Raw genomic sequence first — 23,195 nt, 5'->3', positions numbered from 1 at the left:
TAAGAAACAAAACAGAGGATCATAGGTGAAGGAAGGCAAAAATAGACAAAATCAGAGGAGGAAGAAAACCACAAGAGACTTTTTAAAAGATTTTATTTATTCAACAGAAAAAGACAGTGAGAAAGGGAATACAACCAGGGGGAGTGGGAGAGGGAGATGCAGGCTTCCCGCTGAGCAGGGAGCCTGATGTGGGGCTCAATCCCAGGACTCCTGGATCATGACCTGAGCCAAAGGCAAACATTTAATGACTGAGCCACCTAGGCACTCCACCATAAGAGACTCTTAACTCTATGAAACAAACTAAGGGTTGCTGGAAGGGAGATGGGTAGAGGAATGGGGTAACTGTGTGATGGGCATTAAGTAGGTTGCATGATGTAATGAGTAATGAGTATTATATGCAACCAGTGAATTACTGAACTCTACCTCTGAAGCTAATAATACAGTCTATGTTAATTAACTGACTTTAAATTAAAAACATATATCGTGTGCTTCAGTCTTAAAAGAAATAAAAAACATTTTTTACAAGACACTAAATGACCATTCCTTTCAACATTTATTAAGTGTCTACTCTGCTGGACACTGAGATTTTATCAGTTGCTTTCTTATACACTAACAATGAAAAAGGGAAATTAGAGAATCGATTCCATTTACTATAGCAATAAGAACTATAAGAAACCTGGGAGTAAACCTAACCAAAGAGGTGAAGGTTCTGTACTTGAAGAACTACAGAACGCTCATGGAAGAAATTGAAGAAGACACAAAAAGATGGAAGAGCATTCCATGTTCATGGATCAGAAGGATAAACATTGTTAAAATGTCTATATTGCCTAGAGCCATCTATACTTTCACTGCCATTCCGATGAAATTTCCACTGGCATTTTTCCAAGAGCTGGAGCAAACAATCCTAAAATTTGTATGGAATCAGAAGAGACCCCAAATTGCTAAGGAAATGTTGAAAAAGAAACACAAAACTGGGAGCATCACGTTGCCTGATTTCAAGCTTTACTACAAAGACACCAAGACAGCATGGTACTGGCATAAAAACAGACACATAGACCTGTGGAATAGAGTGGAGAGCCCAGATATGGACTCTCAACTCTATGGTCAACTAATCTTTGACAAAGCAGGAAAAAATGTACGGTGGAAAAAAGACAGTCTCTTCAATAAATGGTGCTGGGAAAATTGGACAGCTATGTGGAGAAGAATGAAACTTGACCATTCTCTTAGACCATACACAAAGATAAACTCAAAATGGATAAAAGACCTCAACATGAGGCAAGAATCCATCAGAATCCTAGAGAACACAGGCAGTAACCTCTTTGACATCGGCCACACCAACTTCTTTCAAGACATGTTTCCAAAGGCAAAGGAAACAAAAGCAAAACTGAACTTTTGGGACTTCATCAAGATCAAAAGCTTCTGCACAGCAAGGGAAACAGTCAACAAAGCAAAGAGGCAACCCACGGAATGGGAGAAGATATTTGCAAATGACACTACAGACAAAGGGCTGATATCCAAGATCTATAAAGAACTCCTCAAACTCAACACACAGAGAACATATAATCATGTCAAAAAATGGGCAGAAGAAATGAACTGACACTTCTCCAATGAAGGCATACAAATGGCTAACAAACACATGAAAGAATGTTCATCATCACTAGCCATCAGGGAGATTCAAATCAAAACCATATTGAGGGGGCGCCTGGGTGGTTCAGTGGGTTAAGCCTCTTGCCTTTGGCTCAGGTCATGATCTCAGGGTCCTGGGATCAAGCCCCGCCTCAGGCTGTCTGCTCAGAAGGGAGTCTGCTTCCCCCCTCTCTCTCTGCCTGCCTCTCTGGCTACTAGTAATCTCCATCTGTCAAATAAATAAATAAAATCTTAAAAAAAAAAAACCAACCACATTGAGATACCACCTTACACCAGTTAGAATGGCCAAAATTAACAAGACAGTAAAAAAATGTGTGTTGGAGAGGATGTGGAGAAAGGGGAACCCTCTTACACTGTTGATGGGAATGCAAGTTAGTGCAGCCATTTTGGAAAACAGTGTGGAGATTCCTTAAAAAATTAAAAATAGAGTTACCCTATAACCCTGCAATTGCACTACTGGGTATTTACCCCAGTGATACAGATGTAGTGAAAAGAAGGGCCATCTGAATGTACCACAGTGTTCATAGCAACAATGGCCAAGTCGCCAAACCGTGGAAAGAACCAAGATACCCTTCAACAGGTGAATGGATAGGGAAGAGGTGGTCCATATATACTATGGAGTATAATGCCCCATCAGAAAGGATGAATACTCAACTTTTTTATCAGCATGGATGGGACTGGAAGAGATTATGCTGAGTGAAATAAGTCAAGCAGAGAGAGTCAATTATCATATGGTTTCACTTATTTGTGGAGCATAAGAAATAACATGGAGGACATTGGGAGATGGAGAGAGTGAGTTGGGGGAAATCAGAGGGGGAGACAAACCATGAGAGAGTGTGGACTCTGAGAAACAAACTGAGGGTTTTGGAGGGGCGGGGCGTAGGGCGTTGGGTGAACCTGGAGGTGGGTATTATGGAGGGCACATATTGCATGGACCACTGGGTGTGGTGCATAAACAATGAATTTTGGAACAATGAAAAAAATAAATTAAAAAAAAATTAAAAGTATAAGTAAAAATAAGAAAATAGGATATATATATATAGTTTTTGTTCTTGGTGTATCAATATATATTCATGGTAATTTATTACCTACTGAAGTTACTGGGTTTATGATGTTTGTACTATCTTCACTGTGTTAGTAATTGCAGTCTTTGTGGTAGTTATTCCTTCTGCTTGGAAGTTCATCTCCTCTCTTCTCCTTCTGTGGAATCATGCCATATTCATTCATTGCTCAGTATCCAGCCCAAACAACTGTTCTGTCTCCAGGGAAGACTCTGTTTTCTCCATTCTGAGCTCCACAGGCACCATCATTTGTGTGTGTTTGTCTGTTTATGCATCAGTCTCCTTATTAGCAGTGGGATGTTCATCTTGTTTTCACTAGCACCTAGCACAGAGCCTAGCACCCATTAGATGCTCCATTAGTGTAAATCACATTGACTTGAGTGAATAGATCAAGGGCATCTCACCTTTCTGTGGTATTACCTTATAACAGAGTGATCAGAAAAGACTTTGCCCCCCCCCCCCCCCGCCACCTGTCCCCCCAGGAACCCGACAGGTATGAGAAGGCAAACCCTGTCCATTTCTTAAGGATGGTTGCTTTTCAGTGATACACCTTTGGAAGTGGTATTAGGCCATTTTCTTCCAGCCATGGGTTGTGTCCTCTCAGTGCTGAGAGCCCCTTTGTTGACGCAGCTGACAATGTTTTCATTAATTCAAATGAAGAATCGGTTTGGCAGCAGAGCCTTGACTCACACTGGCATGCTAATCACCTTGGCACTTCCTTCTATTTTTTGGCTGAAAGGAAAAGGTTATAAGGAGATTGCCAGGGAATGAGGGAAAGCAGGTCATGAAAGGTTCCATGCACAGTCAAAAGTGGTGTTAAAAATAAAAGGAAACAACATGTGTTGGAGGGGATGTGGAGAAAGGGGAACCCTCTTACACGGTTGGTGCGAATGCAAGTTGCTGCAGTCACTTTGGAGAACAGTGTGGAGATTCCTCAAGAAATTAAAAATAGAGCTTCCCTATGATCCTGCAATTGCACTCCTGGGTATTTACCCCAAGGATACAGATGTCGTGAAAGAAGGGCCATCTGTACCCCAACGTTTATAGCAGCAATGGCCACGGTCACCAAACTGTGGAAAGAACCAAGATGCCCTTCAACAGACGAATGGATAAGGAAGATGTGGTCCATATACACTATGGAGTCTTATGCCTCCATCAGAAAGGACGAATACCCAACTTTTGTAGCAACATGGACAGGACTGGAAGAGATTATGCTGAGTGAAATAAGTCAAGCAGAGAGAGTCAATTATCATATGGTTTCACTTATTTGTGGAGCATAACAAATATCATGGAGGACAGTGGGAGTTAGGAGAAGGGGGTTGGGGGAAATTGGAAGGGGAGGTGAATCATGAGAGACTATGGATTCTGAAAAACAATCTGAGGGGTTTGAAGGGGCGGGGGGTGGGAGGTTGGGGAACCAGGTGGTGGGTATTGGAGAGGGCACGGATTGCATGGAGCACTGGATGTGATGCAAAAATAATGAATACTGTTACGCTGAAAATAAATTTTAAAAAATTATTAAAAAAATATATATAAGACTACTGCACAGAGTGCTAGGTCTCCTCATGTTCCTCCAGTGATCCCCAAGAGTCAGTGCTAATCTTCTATTCAGCTTTGTGGGCTTGAATTTACACAGAGGACATATTCTAGGTGAAAAAATTCAACTGATGGGTGTTAAAAATTTTAGTTCCCAGGCTGTGTTTTTGACTTTGACTTGGAATTCAAGATTTAGTGGAGCTCCACTTAAAAAAAAGTCCAGTAGAGGGGCGCCTTGGTGGCTCAGTGGGTTAAAGCCTCTGCCTTCAGCTCAGGTCATGATCTCAGGGTCCTGGGATAGAGCCCCGCATCAGGCTCTCTGCTCAGCGGGGAGCCTGCTTCCTCCTCTCCCTGACTGCCTTTCTGCCTACTTGTGATCTCTGTCGAATAAATAAATAAAATCTTAAAAAAAAAAGTCCAGTAGTAACATGAAAACCACAATTCTCCAACAGCTATGGACTCAAAGAAGACCAAAAATCCTCAACAGAAATTCTTAGGTGGTTAAGTAGCACCCAATTACAAATGAGCACAGGTGGGAATAATTAAACACTGCAAAATTATGCCAGTTCATTGACAAAAGTTGTTAGCCAGGTTTTTAAAAACTTTTTGTACTTACCTACCCATTATTATACATGTCATTGAGGCCTTGCATATAAGTAAGGTTAGAAGGTCAGGGACATGTGATGTTCACTGTGTCCCATGTAGTAAGGAGCCATATTGGATTTCTGCTGTTTTGCTCTCTAGATATACTCTCATCCTTTCTCCTCCCTGCTCCTCGCCATGGTATTTCTACAGATCAAATTAGTGGGGCTCTTCTACTTTCTGGTTTCTGATTGGATTTGACCTGTAGGGAGCTTTGGAGGTTGAAGGGAAGGAGAGAGAGAAAAAGGGTATTTATTTCTCAAGATCATTTCTTACTGTTGCACTGGATTGGCTCTGTCCCTCAAATTATCTTCTTGAGGTACCTGACGTTATACACCTTTCTCGTGTTCTGGGTTTTAGTAACTTCTCCCTTGTTTCTTAGGACCTAGTGGTTGTGACAGCTCCACTATTGCTAACCTTAGGTTATTGCCCTATCTCTTGTGGGTCCCCTATACCCAAACTAATCCTTTGTACTAAGTAACTGTCTCCACCTTTTATGAATTGTTTTAATTTTGGCATGACATATGTTTCCTGACATGACAAGATAAAACTGAGAACAGCAAAGCTTTGTCGAATGGAGTATCCACACAGCATAGGAGAAGCTGTGTGTACAAATATCATTATGTGATATGGAAAATAAACTTCCTTTAATGAAGGTCAAAAGATAAAGCATAAAATATGTGCCACCCTTAAGAGAGAAAATAGATCCCCATTTATAAGTAGGAAAAGGTGAGTAAAAGAACACACAGGCAGCTTAGACAAATGCCCTATTTTACCAGCTTGTAGAATTATTACTTCTCCTAAAGAGCAGCCTCAGACATTACACAGATCTTAAATGCAATTGAAATTTTCCAATATAATTGTAACATTATTAAATCATCTCAATCATTTTCTGGATGAATAGTTTAGTGGAAGTAAGGACCCCATATCTAAGTAGAAAGGCATGTGCACAAATATTCATTGTGTTTTTGGCATTTTAAGTTGATTTAACATTGGAAGACTGGGTGTAATTGTCACAGATCAGCAAACAGTAAGATTGTAGAAGGGTTTGGCAAGTGTAGGCCATCCTCTGAGCAGTTTTACAGTGTTAGGGAAACATACCTGTGTGAGCGGAGGATGCCAGGATACAGGTAATCAAATGTCCCAGGCTTTTTTTTTTTTTTTAAGATTTTATTTATTTAACAGAGAAAGTTCACAAGTAGGCAGAGAGGCAGGCAGAGAGAGAGGGGGAAGCAGGCTCCCTGCTGAGCAGAGAGGCCAATGTGGGGCTCGATCCCAGGACCCTAGGATCATGACCTGAGCCGAAGGCAGAGGCTTAACCCACTCAGCCACCCAGGCGCCCCAAATGTCCTAGGCTTTAAGCAGGATAAAGACTCTCCTTACATGACCTGGCGTGTGTTTTATTAAAATAAAATCCCTGGCAATTAGGAATCCTCATCTTCTTAGAGCTTTTGAAAGTATCATTTTTATATTTACCAGATGCCTTCTAGAGTCCAAGTTCTCATAAATGAGAAAATAAAATCTTTTCCTTCATAATTCTTTCACATTTTTATTGTAGATAGTACATATTTTTAAAAAGTTTTTGAAATTTAAAAAAAAGATTGATAAACGATAGCTCTCAGTAATGCAGAAGAGTAAACCAGCCACTCTGTAGTCATAACAAAATTGTTAGACAGCTTCCTTACTTGGAAAACTGAACCTACATTTACTATGCTAGAAATCACATTTTATAAAGTATTAAATACATAAGTCTTATAGTTAACTTGTAAACATCAATACATATTGTTTAGTAATGTAAGTGAATCGAATTATAATTTAGATATTCAGTTATATCTGTAATTGACTCCATAGATTCAATAAGTTTAAATAATAGTTATTCTGGCAATGTGAGTACAGCAAGTATTTATAAAGCACCCCCTTGGTTCCAGATGTTTATGGAGATAGAAGGATAACTAAAACACAATCCTTATTCTCAGAAAAATTGAAGTCAAAGGGAAGGGAGAAAGCATGCATGTGATTGAATAAAATGTAAGTTGAAACAGTGATAAAGTCCTTCAGAAAAATAGAAGAGAAATGTTACAAGTGTGTTTATAGGAGTAGATCGGATTTGGTTGAGTTTATCAGGAGAGGAATCACTGAGGATGTTTGAGAAGGAAATAGACCTGGAGGGATCAATACGTTTTCAAAAATAAAGTAATGAGACCAAGAGTGGGAAGTAAAGAGCAAGAGCCGTACATGAAGAAATAGTGTAACAAAGACCCAACAGTTGGAAAACCCAGAGAACATTTAAGGGATAGCCAAGAGTGCAGATTAACTAAGCGTAGGATAAGAGGATTATATTTAGCATCCAATAGATAAGTACTCTGTCTGTGTAGTATGAAAAAAGAATTTATCTAGTGTCTGTGGTAAACAGTCAATAAGAATGATGCAATCTTTGCCTTCAGGAAGTTTGCATTCTTAAAGGGCAGGGAAAGGCAATAAGCAAATACCCAGTTAAAATTGTAAAGCCTTGCATGGCAGGAAAGATGGGAGAAAAAAAAAAGACAGAAACGGATATATGCCTTGGCCTTGAGGACAACTGTGTTTTGCTTTTGAGCATGCATATTCTCGGGAAATCAAGAAGAAGGGCCAAATATGAGCTGTGGTCTTTATCCAGAATCTCTCTAATCAGATTTCTGATCTCTACATCACACCAGGTGTAGAGCTCAGTAGGCCCTTTCTTCCCAGTACTTTCAAGAGAAGGCATAATAAGTATGGATGACTATTTGTCTTTTATGAGCAAGAGAAGAGGTTCCTTTCTACCCCTAAGACATAAATTTGTAGAAAACATTAAAGACATGATTGGGAATTTAACACTTTGTGTAATAATAAAAATATTTCTACTTATAACTAGATAATTGACTACTAGAAAAATGAGAGATTATGGGCTGTTCTTTCTAATTATCTCCCAAATTCCTCAAATTACAGAGTTCTTTATGGAACTTGTATTCCAAACATCAAAACAATTCCTGACTGGAAAGTTTATTTCAGCTTATGATACATTTCTTTTTAAAGCATTTTACTGAAAATCCCATGAAACATATATCTCTATGTCTTAATAAAGAAATTGAGGTCAGTAATACATATAGACTATTAGACTGTTGTATTCCTTTTTTCCCCCACAATTTTATTTATTTGACAGAGAGAGACAGTGAGAGAGGGAATAGACAGTGAGAGAGGGAATACAAGCAGGGAAAGTGGGGGGGGGGGGGGGAAGCAGGCTTCCTGCTGATCAGGGAGCCTGATGCAGGACTCGACCCCAGGACTCTAGGATCATGAGCTGAGCCGAAGGCAGATGCTTAATGACTGAGCCACCCAGTTGCCCCTAGACAGTTACGTTCCTATTTGGAATCAAGAAAAGAGAAAAGGAAAAGCAGGAAGCTTTCTTATTATTCTTTTGCAAAACATTAAAATAATTGCAATTTATGAACCTAACTGACACAATCACCCGAAGTTCTTAGTTTATACTAGGGTTCATTCTTGGTGTTGTACATTCTAGGAGTTCTAACAAATGTGAAATGACACGTATCTGCTGTTACATTTTCATATAGGAAAGTTTTTCACCATAAAAATCCTCCTTGCTCTGTCTGTTCATCCCTTCTCCAATCTCTGGTAACCACTAATATTTTTGCCGTCTCCATAGTTTTGCCTTTTTCAGAATGTTACATAGTTGGAATCACACAGTATGTAACCTTGTCCAATTGGCTTCTTTCACTTAGGAATGTGCATTTAGGTTTCTCCCTGTCTTTACATGGTGTTAGAGCTCATTTCTTTATAGCATGGAGTAATTTTTTTTGTCTGAATTTTCTGCAATTTATTTATTCATTCACCTACTGAAGGACATCTTGGTTCCTTCCAAGATTTGGCGGTTACAATAAAGCTGCTATAAACAGTCACATGCAGGTTTTTGTGTAGGTATCTTTTCCATTCATTTGGGTAAGTATCAAGGAGAATGATTGCTGTATCATCTGGTAAAAGTGTGTTTTGCTTTTTTAAGAAACTGTCAAACTGTCTTCCAAAGTGGGCGCACCCTTTCGCATTCCCACCTGCAGTGACTAAGAGTTCCTGACGGTCTTGATCCTCATCAGCATTTAGTGTTGACAGTATTCTGGATTTTGGTCATTCTAATTGGTGTGTAGTTACTATTTCTTTGCTTTAATTTGCATATCCTTCATGACCTATCAGGTTGAACATCTTTTCATATGCTTACTTTCCATCTATGTATCATCTTTGGTAAAGTGCCTGTTGGGATTTTTTGACCATTCATTTATTTGAGTTGCTTATTTTCTTATTGTTTAGTTTTAAGAGCTTGTTATGTATTTCAGATAACAACCCTTTTTTAGACATTACCTTTTATAAAGATTTTCCCCAGTCTGTGCCTTGTCTTCTTAATCTCTTGACATTATCTTTCATAGAGCAGAAGTTTTTAATTTTAATGAAGTCCAGCTCATCAATTATTCCTTTCATAGATCATGCTTTTGGTTTTGTATCTAAAAAATCATCACCTACAAGGTCACCTACATTTTCTCCTGTGTTATCTTCTAGGAGTTTTATAGTTTGCATTTTACATTTAGGTCTGTGATCATTTTGAGTCATTTTTCTGTAGGGTGTAAGGTCTGTGTCTAGATTAAAAATTTTTTTTCCATGTAGATGTCCCCTCCTTCCTCCCTTTCTTCTTTCCTTTACTGACTTCATATTCTGGTTTATTTTTGCTTCCCCTCCTTACTTTTCTTCCTTTTTTTTCTTGTGGAAAATTTAAAATCCTGCCAACCCCCAAAATCCTCTCCACAAAATGTAGAGAAGAAAGAAAATAGATTTGCTGAAAAAACATTAAAGCAGATTACAATGTGCATCCTAGGAAATGAGATAAAAATAGAAAGACGGAAAGACATCCCACCCTTTTTATAAAGCCGAGTAATTGAAATTCATTTGGTACAGATTCTCTGCATTAGTGGTAACTTGTCTTCTTGTAAGAGGACTTGACAGTACCCTTGCTATGTATTCTTTTATGGTTCATCCGAAGTTCACCTGGTAATTGCGGCAGCCATGTTTTTGCTAATTGCTTTTATCCAAAAGAATACAAAAATTTTTCTTATCTCTATGAGAAGCAAATAGTTTACAGCTCAGAGAAAGGCAACTAGGCTGACTCCCAAGGTGACAGAAAAATAGGGGCACTATCATCCTTAATGTCTACTTTTCAAAGAGTTGCTTCTCAGATGCTTAAGAAAAGCATTCCTGAGTTGCAAAACTGACAGTGGGCTTACTCAGCCTTTGCAAAGACTTGACTACATATCAAAAGAAGGATTCACAAATACTCAGTTTCTCAGGGAAAGGCTCTGAAGGGAGAGGAGAAAGAGGTCTCTTTTCCTTTTGGCAATAGGGAAATTTTCGTTTTTAAGTTTTCCCTTAAACTTTCAACAAATGCTTGGCTCCTACTCTTTGGTAGGCACCACAGTGTGTACAGCTAGGTGACGGTGCAGGCTTTGTGCTGGAGCGGAGAAACAGACAGGGATTTGTTGGCAGCGGAGGGGTGGGGGGATGAGGGGTGGTGGTGGTGCATGGCTTAGGCTGAGCCTGGTGGCCAAGACAGGAGGGTGGCCATAGCAGTGTCGGTCTTTGCAGCACCAGCTAGACTGCTTTCTTCTGCAGTGAGCTGACCTCTCAGCTTTGCCAGGGTAGAAACACAAAGAGCAAACCTGCTGTTTTCTTCGGAGATACTGGCTGAACGAGACTGTTCCCTTTGTTGAGATACACATTGTATGGTTGAACTAAAAAGGCCTACATCTGAATGGGGTATACTCTCATTTCACCGACTTTATTTACAAGGACCTAAATGATGGCCTGGGAAGCAGTATGATAGATGAAGGAGGACCTGGACTAACCACAGCTAAAGAGATGTGTGGCTTTTAACTCCACCCCAACCCATGAATCTGCTTGTTCAGTTCTTTTTTTTTTTTCCTTTTAAGACTAATTTATTTATTTCGGAGAGAAGGTGGGGGGGCAAGGGAAGAGAGATTCTCAAGCAAACTTTGCGCTGAGCAGGAAGCCGGATGTGGGGTTCAATCTCATCACCCTGAGATCACGACCTGAGCTGAAACCAAGAGGTGGATGCTTAAGCAATTGAGCGATGTAGGCGCCGCTGTTTGTTCAATTCTTAATTGAGATCCTTGCATCAAGCAACCTCCAGGGCTTTTCTCCATTCCCTCAGCCAGCCTGTGGTCCACAGCCTAGCTCCTCAAAGTGTGGTATGAGGACTGGCAGCAGCACTTGAAAGTTGTTAGAAATGCAGAATCTCAGGTCTACCACCCCAGCTCCTCTTTGTCGAAATCTGCATTTTATTTTTTTTTAAAAGATTTTATTTATTTATTTAGCAGAGAGAGAGATCACAAGTAGGCAGAGAGGCAGGCCGGGTGGGGGTGGCGTGGGGGTGGGGGTGGGAAAGCAGGCTCCCTGCTGAGCAGAGAGCCCGATGGCATAGATCCCAGGACCCTGAGAGCATGACCTGAGCCGAAGGCAGAGGCTTAACCCACGGAGCCACCCAGGTGCCCCCAAATCTGCATTTTAATAAGACTTCAAATGCTTGTATGCACCTTAGAGTTCGAGGAGCACTGGTTTCCAGGGCTGGTTTAAAAAAAAAAAAAGAATGACAAAAGTGGTCCCAAATGTGGAGGAATTTCTATAACAATGCCTGAGAGGGGAAAAGAAGAGTAAAGGTAATCCCAAGCAGTTGAGGAGAGAATTGATAGAGTGAGCAGTGGCTGGAGAAAGGAGTAGAGCAGAGCCTTGCCAACTTCCGGGCCTAAACAACAACAAAACAAACAAAAACAAGGGAAAATGTGAGGTGGAGAAAGAAAGAAAATGAAAGCCACTTCTCTCCAAGACTAAAACTTTTGAAAGTGTTTCAGCCCCAGAAAAATGCTTAATTATACTGCAAATCATGAGGATTCTCATCCAAGGTTCCTGCTCCCTTCAGATAAAATGGGTGATTTCCTAGAGAAATGAAGATTACCAACCCTGACTGAGAAAGGCAGAGATAGAATGGATAAATAGCTCTCAAGTATTAAGAAAATTATACAAATAGTCACCCTTCTAAAGGTAGCAGGCCCAGTTACTTTTCATGGATCAGTTCTACCAAACTCATAAAAAACACAAAGTATCAAATTTTTGAGAGCCTAAGGAATGGTGAAAAGCTTGCCAATATATTCTACCAAACTAGCATAGCCCTGATATCCAAATTTTATAAAACCTTATAAGCTCATCTCATGAAAATAAATGTGGAAATCCGAAATAAAATTTTTGCAAAAGAAATTACTAACGAATAGGAATATTAAAGACTCAGGGCACCTGGGTGGCTCAGTCTGTTAAGCATCTGTCTTCAGACCGGTCATGATCCTGGAGTCCTGGGATCTGGGCCCCTCACCTTGCTCGTGCTCTCTCGCACACTCTCTCTCTCTTAAATAAATAAATAAATAAATAAATAAATATTCCTTTAAAAAAGATTTAAAGATTCATTCCAGGAATGCAAGGATGATTCATATTAAGAACTATATTAATATAATTAATCACATTAACAGAATAGAGAAAAAAATCATATTGCTTCTGTTAGATACTAAATTATTTGATGAAATGCAAAAACTATTCCTAATAAAAACTCTTAGTAATCCTAATAGTATAAGTTTCTTATCTTGAGAATACCTACCAGAAATATATAGCAGTTACCAGGGTCACTTGGACAGCGTTCTCCTTATTGGTAGGAACAAGACGAGAATGCTCATTATCTCTACAGCCATGTTCTGGAAAGCTTAGCCAATGTAACAGGACATAAAAATGTAAGAAGACCCAAAAAATATTACAGAGGAAAAGAAAAATATGCTAATTTACAGACAATATGGATCTAAGAGAACCTACCACAAAAATTATAAAACTCACTAGGAGACTCATAAAGGTGGCCCCATACTCAATAACAATACCTAAATTCTTGAAGCTTTGCTATACGTCAGAAGTAACCACCTTAAAATGTAAGGGACCCATTCCACCTATCAATAAATATTTCTTGGATGCAACAGAAATTGTTTTGAAAAGAATAACCCACTCACAATAGCAACACAAATGAGTTTTAAAAAATCTCCTGTGAAAAAGTTTAAACAGAACTGTGTAAGGAAGATCTAGTTTAGGAAAGAGTACTGAAGGCCATAAAAGAAAATCTGAGAGTCATAGTGGGGTGCCTGGGTGGTTCAGTCGGCTAAGCATCTGACTCTTGATTTCGGCTCAGGTCATGATCTCAGGGTCCTGAGATGGAGCCTCAGGCTCCACTCACAGCAGGGAGTCTGCTTCTCTCCCTCTGCCCCTCCCCCACTCACATACATGGTCTGTCTCTCTCTTTCTCTATAAAAAAAAACTTTTTAAAAAAGTCATACTGTGATGATGGATTTAAGTATGAATATTAAAAGTATATAAAATTGCACAGAGAACAAATGGTGGTTGCCATAAGCAAAGGGTGGAGGGTAGGAGAAATGGGTAAAGGTTATCAAAAGGTATAAAATTCCAGTTGTAAATAAGTCCTGGGAATATGATGTACAGCATGGTGACTCTTGCCGATAATTCTGTATTATATATTTGAAAGCTGCTGAAAGAGTAGGTCTTAAAAATTCTCATCACAAGAAAAAATTGTAACGTGTGTGTGGTGATGGATGTTAAGTAGACTTAGTATGGTGAGCCTTTCACAGTATATACAAATATCAAATCATTATGTTGTATACCTGAAACTAATAGAATATTATATGTCAATCTTGGAACACTGAAAAAATAAAATTAAATTTAAAAAATGTTTCAAACATACATCCAAAATATATCAAATTTAATTCATGGATTCAGTACCAAACAAAAATCTTAAAAAGATATTTAATAATGCATAAGAAACTGAATTTCATGTTCTTTTGAATAGTTGAAAACATAATGGCCAAAGGATATTTGGGGGAAAAAATGAGGGTGGAATTTATCTTACCAGATTTAAAATATTCTTCTACTTCTGATTTCCCCTTCCCTCAGCTCCTGGCAACCACCCTCCCACTTTGAGTCTGTGAATTTAACTATTTTAGCTACCCCATATAAGTGGAATTATGTAGTATTTGTCTCTTTGTGACTAGCCTATTTCACTTACTATAATGTCCTCAAGGATCATCCCTGGTGTCACACTTTGCAGAATTTCTGTAGTTTATAAGACTGAGTAGTATTCTTTTCTATGTTCATGTCGCATTTTTCCAGGCCTTTAATATTCCAAAGTTGTCCACTCATTAATAATCACACTAATGATCATAATGTCATATTATGTACTTTTGGTGTGTCACACAAATATTTCTGTTAATTTTAAAAGTTCTGTTTAAATGAACTTTTTGTGGACTATCTTTGACATATAACTATAAGTTTAAGGTGTACAGTGTGTTCCTCTGATACATTTTTATATTGCAATATGATTGCCATTTTTGCAATATTATCACATTACATAATTATAACACAATGTTTTTGTCTGTACTCATTCTACTTACCACATTTCTTTATGCATTCATCTGTCAGTGGACTTTTTGTTTAATATGTTGGCTATTGTGAGTAATGCTGCAGTGGACACGGGAGTGTAGTTCTCTCTCTGAGATCCTAATATTAGTTCTTTTGGATAAATACCCTGAAGTGGGATTGCGGAATCATATTTTCCAGTGGATATATCTCATGTCTGGTGTTCTTACACAATACATCACCACACACTCTCTCTTGGCTTTTTATGTTCCAGGTGTCTTAGGTTTGTGCATCCTGCCTCATTCCTGATGGTGATTCCTTTTTGCATCTGCCTATTTCTATGCCACTGTCTTACATATAGGGAATATTCTGAGATCCTATACCACTCTAGGGAAATCAGCTTCTGTACTCCACTCAAGACCATGGGCTCTGCTGTCACACCATCACAGAATGGCACAGGGAATGTTATGAACCTGTCATAAGCCTAGTGAATGGACAAAGAATGGAGACAGCTCTTTAGTCTCCCTTCCCCCAACCCTCACCTAAAAAACAGAGGCTTCTATGCACTACTGCCTCTGAATCAGGAGCTTGGTTGAGGGTTGGGGTGGGAGATGAGGGCTCAGGACCCTTTCTCGTGTCTTACTAGCATATAAGCTTTTATCACTTCCTCTGTGGTTCTGCTCTGCCCTCAGCTTAGGCTGTCTAATGTATGCTTGGGTCAAAGAAGATTTGCTCTGAGCTGTTGTCTTTCGTTTTTGCTAGAATTAGCCTTCTGGAATTCGAAGAACAAAACCCTGAACTTTTTCTTAAAGAGTCTTACCTTTTATGAGACAATATATCTAGCAGAATGAAAGGAAAGGTGGGGCCCACCAGAGATACCAAGACTGTGAAAGGTAGAATCAATGGGGTCACTTATGTCAAGGGGTTTTAAAATGGAGGGGGGGGGTCTTATGCGTGTCCTTACCAGGTGGATCCATGAACTTTTGAATTGGGCCAAACCACAAATACTCCAAGGACTTTGCACAAACACCTGCAGCTTACTACAGTAAAAGACATTTGCTTAGTGATGGTCTTAGCAACCAGTTCGTTTAGCCAAGATTATTTCTCAGCTGCCACAATCAAAATGCTTTGTAACCAACATATGCAAACATTCCCTTTTTATCTTTAAGAACCCCTGAACTTTGCTCTCTGTGGGATACCTAGTGGGTTATTGCCCAAATCTGTGTACCCCAAATTGCACGTTTCACCCCAAATAAATACTTTGCTTAATTACTGCCTTCTAACAATTTTAGGCTGACATGACCAAAAAAGATCTGCTAATTTATCTATTTGTAAAAAAATTTATATCTCACTCTGTTTTGAATGTGGATATTTGTAACTTCTAGAAAAAGCTTTCGATTATACTTCAAATCAGGCAGCAAGTTCATTTCCAGACAAAGAGTTATTGATGAGTGGAGACTTTCATTTTTACTCATTCTTCTGAGTTCTTCAAATGCTTCAGGGCCATGAGTTTCAATTTTTAGCTTGAATTACAATCACTCGGAGGTCTTGTTAAAGCTGATTGCTGGGCACCAACCAGTAATTTGCATTTCTAACAAATTCCCAAGTGATGTCAATACTGTTGGTCTGGGGACCACACTTTGAAAACCATTGCTTTACAGCATACTTAAAGTACTTTTATTTTTTAAATTATCTTTTAGAGCCGGGGTGGGGGAAGGGCAGAGGGAGAGGAAAACAGGGAATCTTAAGGCCCAATGCAGGGCTCAGTCTTACAGTCCTGAGATCATGTATTATTGGAGTCGAAATCAAGAGTCCAACACTGAGCCACCCATTAGTAATTATAAATTATATACAAATGAAAGATTAAAGTCTATGATTCTTAAGGAGTTCTCATTGGGACGACACTAAGAAATACCCCTTCCCTAATGCAATACAGTCGTCTCCCCCTTATCCACAGTTTCTCTTCTTGGTGTTTCAGGTCCCCCCGGGGTCAAGCACAGACCTGAAGCAAGTGATCGTGCTAACAAGTCCTCAGAAAGTCTTCAGTAGCCTCGTGTCACAATGCCTGCACCATTGGGCTCACTTTACCCCACCACATAGGCGTTTTGTCATCTCACATCAGAAGAATAAGAACAGTGAGTATTATACGTTAGGATATTTTGAGAAGAAGAGACACATTAACATAACTTTTGCTACCTTGTTAAAATTGTTCTATTTTATTATTAGTTGCTAATCTCCTACTGTGCCTGATCTATCAATTAAACCTTGTCATAGGTATGCACGGGAAGGGGAAAACAAAGTATACACAGGGTTTGGAACTGTCTAGGGTTTCAGGCACCCACTGTGGGTCTCCCATAGATAACAGCGGACTACTGTAATTGTACCCATGGCTGCAGAGGGAATGGTCATGTGTCCTGCCCCTGTTCTCCCCAGCAGCCCACGTTTAAGCTTAAAAGAGCCTCCCGCATCTGGAAGGGCCTTATCACTGGCCATGGTGATTGAAATTCACTCTGCTTAAATTATTTCTTTTCCGTTTTAAAAAAATTTCCTCTCAGGGCACCTGGGTGGCTCAGCGGGTTAAAGCATCTGCCTTCAGCTCAGGTCATGATCCCAGGTCCTGGGATCGTGCCCTGAATCGGGCTCTCTGCTCAGCGGGGAACCTGCTTCCTCCTCTCTCTCTCTCTGCCTGCCTTTCTGCCTATTTGTGATCTCTGTCTGTCAAATAAATAAAATCTTAAAAAAATTTTCCTCTCCATGTTTTTTCAAAAGAAACCAAACCGTGATGAGGCAGTGAGGCTTTAAATCTTAAGAAAATCACTGAATAGATAGATTGCTTGCATTCCCTGGTCAGTTCCGTCAGTGTGATCTGTTTGCTCTGGATATTTCAAGAATTCTTACCAGTTTTCTTTCCTTTTTGAGGGTAGTGAGGGAGGGAGTCTGAGTCTCCTAGCTGGTATAACTATAGAATGTCTTTCTAGAACTTTCCAGTGTCTTTTGCAGGTGGCAATACTTTTGTGCCTCAAATTTTAGTATCCTGCATTGGGCCTATAAAATAATGTGTGTAGTTTGTGGGTTTTTGTTTTTGTTGTTGTTGTTGTTGTTGAAAAGTTCTCCTTAGAGACCTGGCCTGGTTTCTACCCTTTATGACTTTCTCATCTGCCTTTTGTGTCTCTCTACATTGCTGTTGAGATTTGGCTATATCTCTTGTACTTCTGTTTTTGTTTTTTTTTTGTTTTGTTTTTTTTTTTTACTATTCTGGCAGATAGAATCTTCTTTTGGAGGGAAATTGCTTCTGTGGATTAATGCTTTTACCTGCTATTTTCTCTTGGCTCAGTGAATCTAGCCAGTAAACTCATTCTTTTTGCACAATTTTATTTGCTTACATAGCCAACTGAGTATTCCAAGTATATGGAATATATTCATACCAATTTCTTCTTAAGCTTCTCTTCTAGCATGACTGGGACTTTCTGTCACAGGTATTTTCTTTCCATATTAGCTTTCATTTCTGCTTTGTCTGTTCTACTTTTGGGTTTGTGTGTGCAGCAAATGCCTCAGGCCTATCTCTGCTTTCTTGCTTGTTTTGCAGCAAAAGTGAATAACAACCTTAGAGTGATGGAGTCTCAATGTGAATGTATTTTAATTAAGAGTTCATATGTAGGCTGATGAGAATGTCTAATTTAGATTGGCTTCTACAAACTCTTATTTTAATCATGGATGGAGAGTGGCGTGTTGTTTCAAGCTGCTGCAGATGTACTCTTCCCTAAAGAGAAGAGTACATCTACTCAGAGAACCAAGAGAACTTATTATTTTAAAGCAGGGCTTTGCACTAGCCTATCTTAACCCTTTCAAAACTGCTTTTCAGGCCTAGAATTATTCCTTATAGGTATATACCCAACAGAAATGCACACATGTATTCACCAAAAGATGTGTGCTAGAATGTTCAGAGTAGTGATATTTGTTATAATCCAAAGCCAGGACCTGTCCAACTGCTCATCAACAGTAGAATGCATAAATGTAGTACTGTCGTATAATGGAATATCACATGACAATTCCAATAAACCATGGAAAATATTTGCACTGGTACAGAGAAATCTTACCATCATAATGTTGACTAGAAGAAACCAGTCATGAAGGAAACCAGTCACGAAAGAGTATATATTTTATGGTGCCGTTGAAATTAATTTCAAAAACAGGCACAGCTAATCTGTGGCGAGTGGTTGCCCGTCAGTAGTGGTTACCCTTGGGAAGTGGTTTAGTGACTGGAAGGAGAGAGCAAGGGCGTCTTCTGGGAGCTGGAAACCAGGCTTTTGTCGATCTGGGCACTGTTGACATGGTTGCACTGTTTTGAAAGTTTATCAAATTGTATAATTCTGATACAGGCACTTTCCAGTATACCTATTATATATCAAATAAGAGTTTAAAAAAATATTTAAAAACTTCATTCTACAGTATTCATCATCTGTCCTTTTTACCTATTTCTTCCCCAAACCCATTCTGTTTCCCTCTATTTAGGGGACAATGTCTCACATTTCTGTATATCTTCTGAGAAAGTCATTGTTGGGGGGTTTGTAGAGTCAACTATCTTAGATGAGAGAGATGGTATCTCTCTTTAGGGAAGAAGGAAGCTTCCTGTGCTGTTAAAAAATAGGAAAGATGTGGTATCTGGGTGGCTCAGTGGGTGAAGCCTCTGCCTTCAGCTCAGGTCATGATCTCAGTGTCCTGGGATTGAGCCCCACCTTGGGCTCCTTGCTTAGCGGGGAGCCTGCTTCCCCCTCTCCCTCTGCCTGTCTCTCTGCCTATTTGTGATCTCTGTCTGTCAAATAAATAAATAAAACCTTTAAAAAAATAGTAATGGTAAGGTCTTCCTCAGGGCAAAGTTTGGGCAGGCTTGCTCTCAACTGTCTTCATCTTTTTTTTAAATTATTTTTTTGTGTTCAGTTAGCCAGCATATAGTACATCATGAGTTTTTGATGTAGCGTTCAACGATTCATTTGTTGGGTATAACACCCAGTGCTCATCACCACAGTGCACACCTTTATGCCCTCTTTCAAAGCTCGGGAGTTGCTAAGCCTAGAGTGTCTCCCCGCAAACAGGGGTCCCACCGGCACTGCTCCACATTGCCTTCAGGAGGCCGGGGAGGGAGCAGGAGGAACTCGCACAAATGACATGCTTACGCCGCCTGCTGTGCCGGGACAGAGTCCTTTGTTCCTGATTCAGGAGTCTCCCGTCTTGCCAACATCCACAGAACTGCAGTAGGCTGTCCTGTTAGTTCACGTGCAGGGTAAAATCTCAGTCCCTTCAAAGTCCTTGACCCTCCTCTAGCCCAGCAACCCATGTTGGGTTAAGTGGCTGTCATTTTGCACTGTTCTTTGGGCCTGATCATCACAGTAAATCAATGACTTGTAATAATCACCATATTTGGCAGAATAACAAGAGTTAATGTTTACTAAGCACATACTATGTATGAGATGCCATGGTAAAAGGTTACATACGTGCACTGATACTTGCTCTCGATGGTCCAGAAAATAGGTTTTCTTTTTTTTTTCTTTTTCTTTTTTTTTTTCAATGAGGACAGAGGTTAAAATGTCCACAAATAGGCAAGTTAAAAAGAAACTCTTGGTTGAAACCATTTGTGGAAGCATCACAGCTTCGCTGCAAAGGAAACCAGCACTCCTACCAGCATGGAGGTATCTGCTCTCCCACAAGACGTTGGTTGTGGAAAATGTTCAGTTGTAGAAATAGTCATCTCTAATAGCTTATTAGGCCCCAGAATGTTCAATCGAAAGGATGGTATGGTCCAGAGTCTAGTATTTACCTTACAATTTCTTTCTGTTTTAGGGTCCATGTAGAAACAGATTAGACTACATAGGCAATAATGTGCAACCAGAAGTCCTCCAAGCAGAGCAAGATCTTAATACTTGTCACTCCTCCTTTTTAGCACCTGATATTTTCCTGTCAACAGGATTTGAAGAATGTGTTTTTCTTCGTAAAGAAAAAAACCCCAAGTGTTCTAAAAATAATTCTTCCATGTGTCAGTTTAGCTTCTTTTCAACAAGAAACCTTCAAGTCAATACAAAGCAAGGGAAAATGGGTATTTGTTTGGTTGACTCCTAATACGCTCGTAATTAGTTGATGTTAGATTTTGTTCTTCTTAGATGAAGATTTATCGAAGTAGCTTAAAAATTCTCTCTGTGACAGAAGAATTAAGCAAATGAAAACTTAAAATACATTTTCAGTGGTCGGGGAAGGACTTGTAATAAGGATTACACATACCTCAGCTGGGAACAACTAAAACACAATCTACCACCAGGTCTGATTTTCGTGTATAAGGTATATGTTTCAATACAAGTGTAACAGTATATACTGCATTTCTCAGAAATTGCAGGCCAGAAAAATATACTTACTGGGAGTGAGGAACACATGCTGAGGGGCCAAAGCTCCTTTTTCATATAAAATAGAACAATAAGGGAGGTCCAGGTGGCGGCAGGATTCTCTCTCACACCCCTCCCCAGGCCCTACAGCTTGTCAGATTCCGTTAGTTCAGAGAAACCAGGCAGTTCAGGCTACGTAGAGAATCATGGAAACAAGACACATTTTTAGGATGCAACCTGCCTTCATGGCAACTGATGAAATGGACGGCACAGTGAAAGCCAGCTGTATGTGAATGCTGTCTCTCCCCTTCTTGCCTACAGGGACCCCTGCAATTAGGTGAGCAGAATAACCATACTCCTAAGCCAGTAAAAATAAGAAGGGAAAATGGCAAAACATCAGAAAAAAACCAAAAAAAGCAATAATAATTTTTATTATATTTTAATTCTTTCTTAGTTTAGAGAGTGTAGCGTACTCACTGAAAAGTGTGCAGAACGAGGATGTTGTCCATTGACTGATCATTAAACAAACCTCCAGGTAACTGTCTCCTGAGTCCAAGACATGGAACATTGCTGGATGCCAGAAATCACCCTCATTCTCGTTCCCTGGGGCTGGCTTGCTTTCTCCCAGAGAGAACAAACACCTGTCCTGTATGGTAATTACTTCCTTGTAGTCCATCATTGTTTGGGAGTCTGTTAATAAGAGTTCCTAAACACTGTAGCACAGTTTGAAAGTTTTTTTTTTTTTCCACTAGAATTGTATGGCATTTATTTCATGCTCAGCATTATGTCTGTGAGGGTCATCCATGTTGGGGTGTGTAGCTGTGGGTTTATTTTATTTTATTTTATTTTTTTATTTCAAGGAGTTGAATTGCTGGGTCACGGGATGTTCAAACATGCACCCTCACCCTGAGTAGACAGCGCCGGCCTGTTTTCTCTAGTGCCTGTTGTCATTTGATCCGCAGCAGAATTGGAGAGCCCGAGTGTCAGCACACCCTCTTCTTCTCTTGGTGATACCAGCCTTTTTCATTTTAGCCATTCTGGTGGGTGACCAGTGATACCGCATCATGTATCCATTGCAGTCCCCAGATGATTAGTGAGTCTTAATTTGTTTTATATTTGTGTTCACTATTATGTAATCCTGTTTTGTGAAGGACCCATTCAGTTATCTCACTCATTTTTCTATTTTCTCTCTCTTTTTCTTCATGATCTGTAGTGATTTTTAAACTACATTCAAGAGAAGAGTTTTTGTCCCTTATATGTAGTGGAAATATTTTCTGCCACTACTTTGATTGCCTTTCTACCATCTTAATGCTCTGGGGAAACCTAGCCACCATGAAAGACCCCTGAGTATCCCAAGACTTCCATGTTGTGAAGGAGTCCAAGTAACCCCATGAAAAGACTATATGGACAGATGTTTGACTAGTCTCAGCACTCCAGCCATCCCAGTGCAGACAGCAAACATGTGAATGAAGAAGCTAGCTTAGATATTCCAGCTCCAGCAGATGTGATGTGAACCAGAATAAGGAAGCACAGCCAGCAGCCGCAACAGAGACCTCAGACAGAGGGCCTAAAATGAGCCACTGCTGGCATCTCTAACCATTCAGACCACCCAGCTAGGATCCCAGTCACCGTAGAATGAAAACTACATCAAAAACTAATGATGTAGTATGGTGACCAACATAACATAACTTAAAAAAAAGAAAACTACTTGTCCTTGCCCGAATTCCTGACCCATGAGATCTGTAATAAATGTCTGACGCTGCTAAGTTTGGAGTGGGTTATTTGGCAATGCCCGCTAACTAGAACAGAAGGTTTCATGGGGACTGATATGGAGCAAGGTTCTAAAGAACTAGAATAAGTGCAGGAAAAGAAGAGTTCTGGGGGAGAAAAACACAGGAACCAAGTTGCTGAATGAAGAGTAAACCTGGAGTCTTTTGGTGTCAGTGAGGTGACAATAGCAGCAAGACAGAAAGATCGTTTTGGCATAAATGTAGGGAGAGCTTCTTTGCCCTTTACTGGCTGGACAGAGAAAACAGACAGCAACTGTGTTAGCATAATAGTACATTAAAATGAAGCTGTGATAATCATCTGTCATGGTGAGGAAAATATGATAGGGAGCACCTGGGTGGTGCAGTTGATTGAGTGTCCAACTCTTGGACTCCGCTCAGGTCGTGATCTCAGGGTCATGAGATTGAGCCCTCCATCAGGATTCATGCTCAACACAGAGTCTGCTTGAAATTCTCACTGCCTCTCCCTCTGCCCGTTCCCCCCACCCACGTTCCTCCTCCTCTCTCAAACAGCTAAAGTAAATCTTTAAAAAAGTATGATAGAACTTATGGCTGTTTCACTCTGATGAGTCTAAAAGTCACAACTCCTGGGATGGACCCAA

This window comes from Mustela nigripes, chromosome X, assembly GCF_022355385.1.
Source record: "Mustela nigripes isolate SB6536 chromosome X, MUSNIG.SB6536, whole genome shotgun sequence".
NCBI classification, from domain to species: domain Eukaryota; kingdom Metazoa; phylum Chordata; class Mammalia; order Carnivora; family Mustelidae; genus Mustela; species Mustela nigripes.
The sequence above is the reverse complement of the archived record's forward strand: the minus strand, read 5'-3'. Positions refer to the sequence as shown.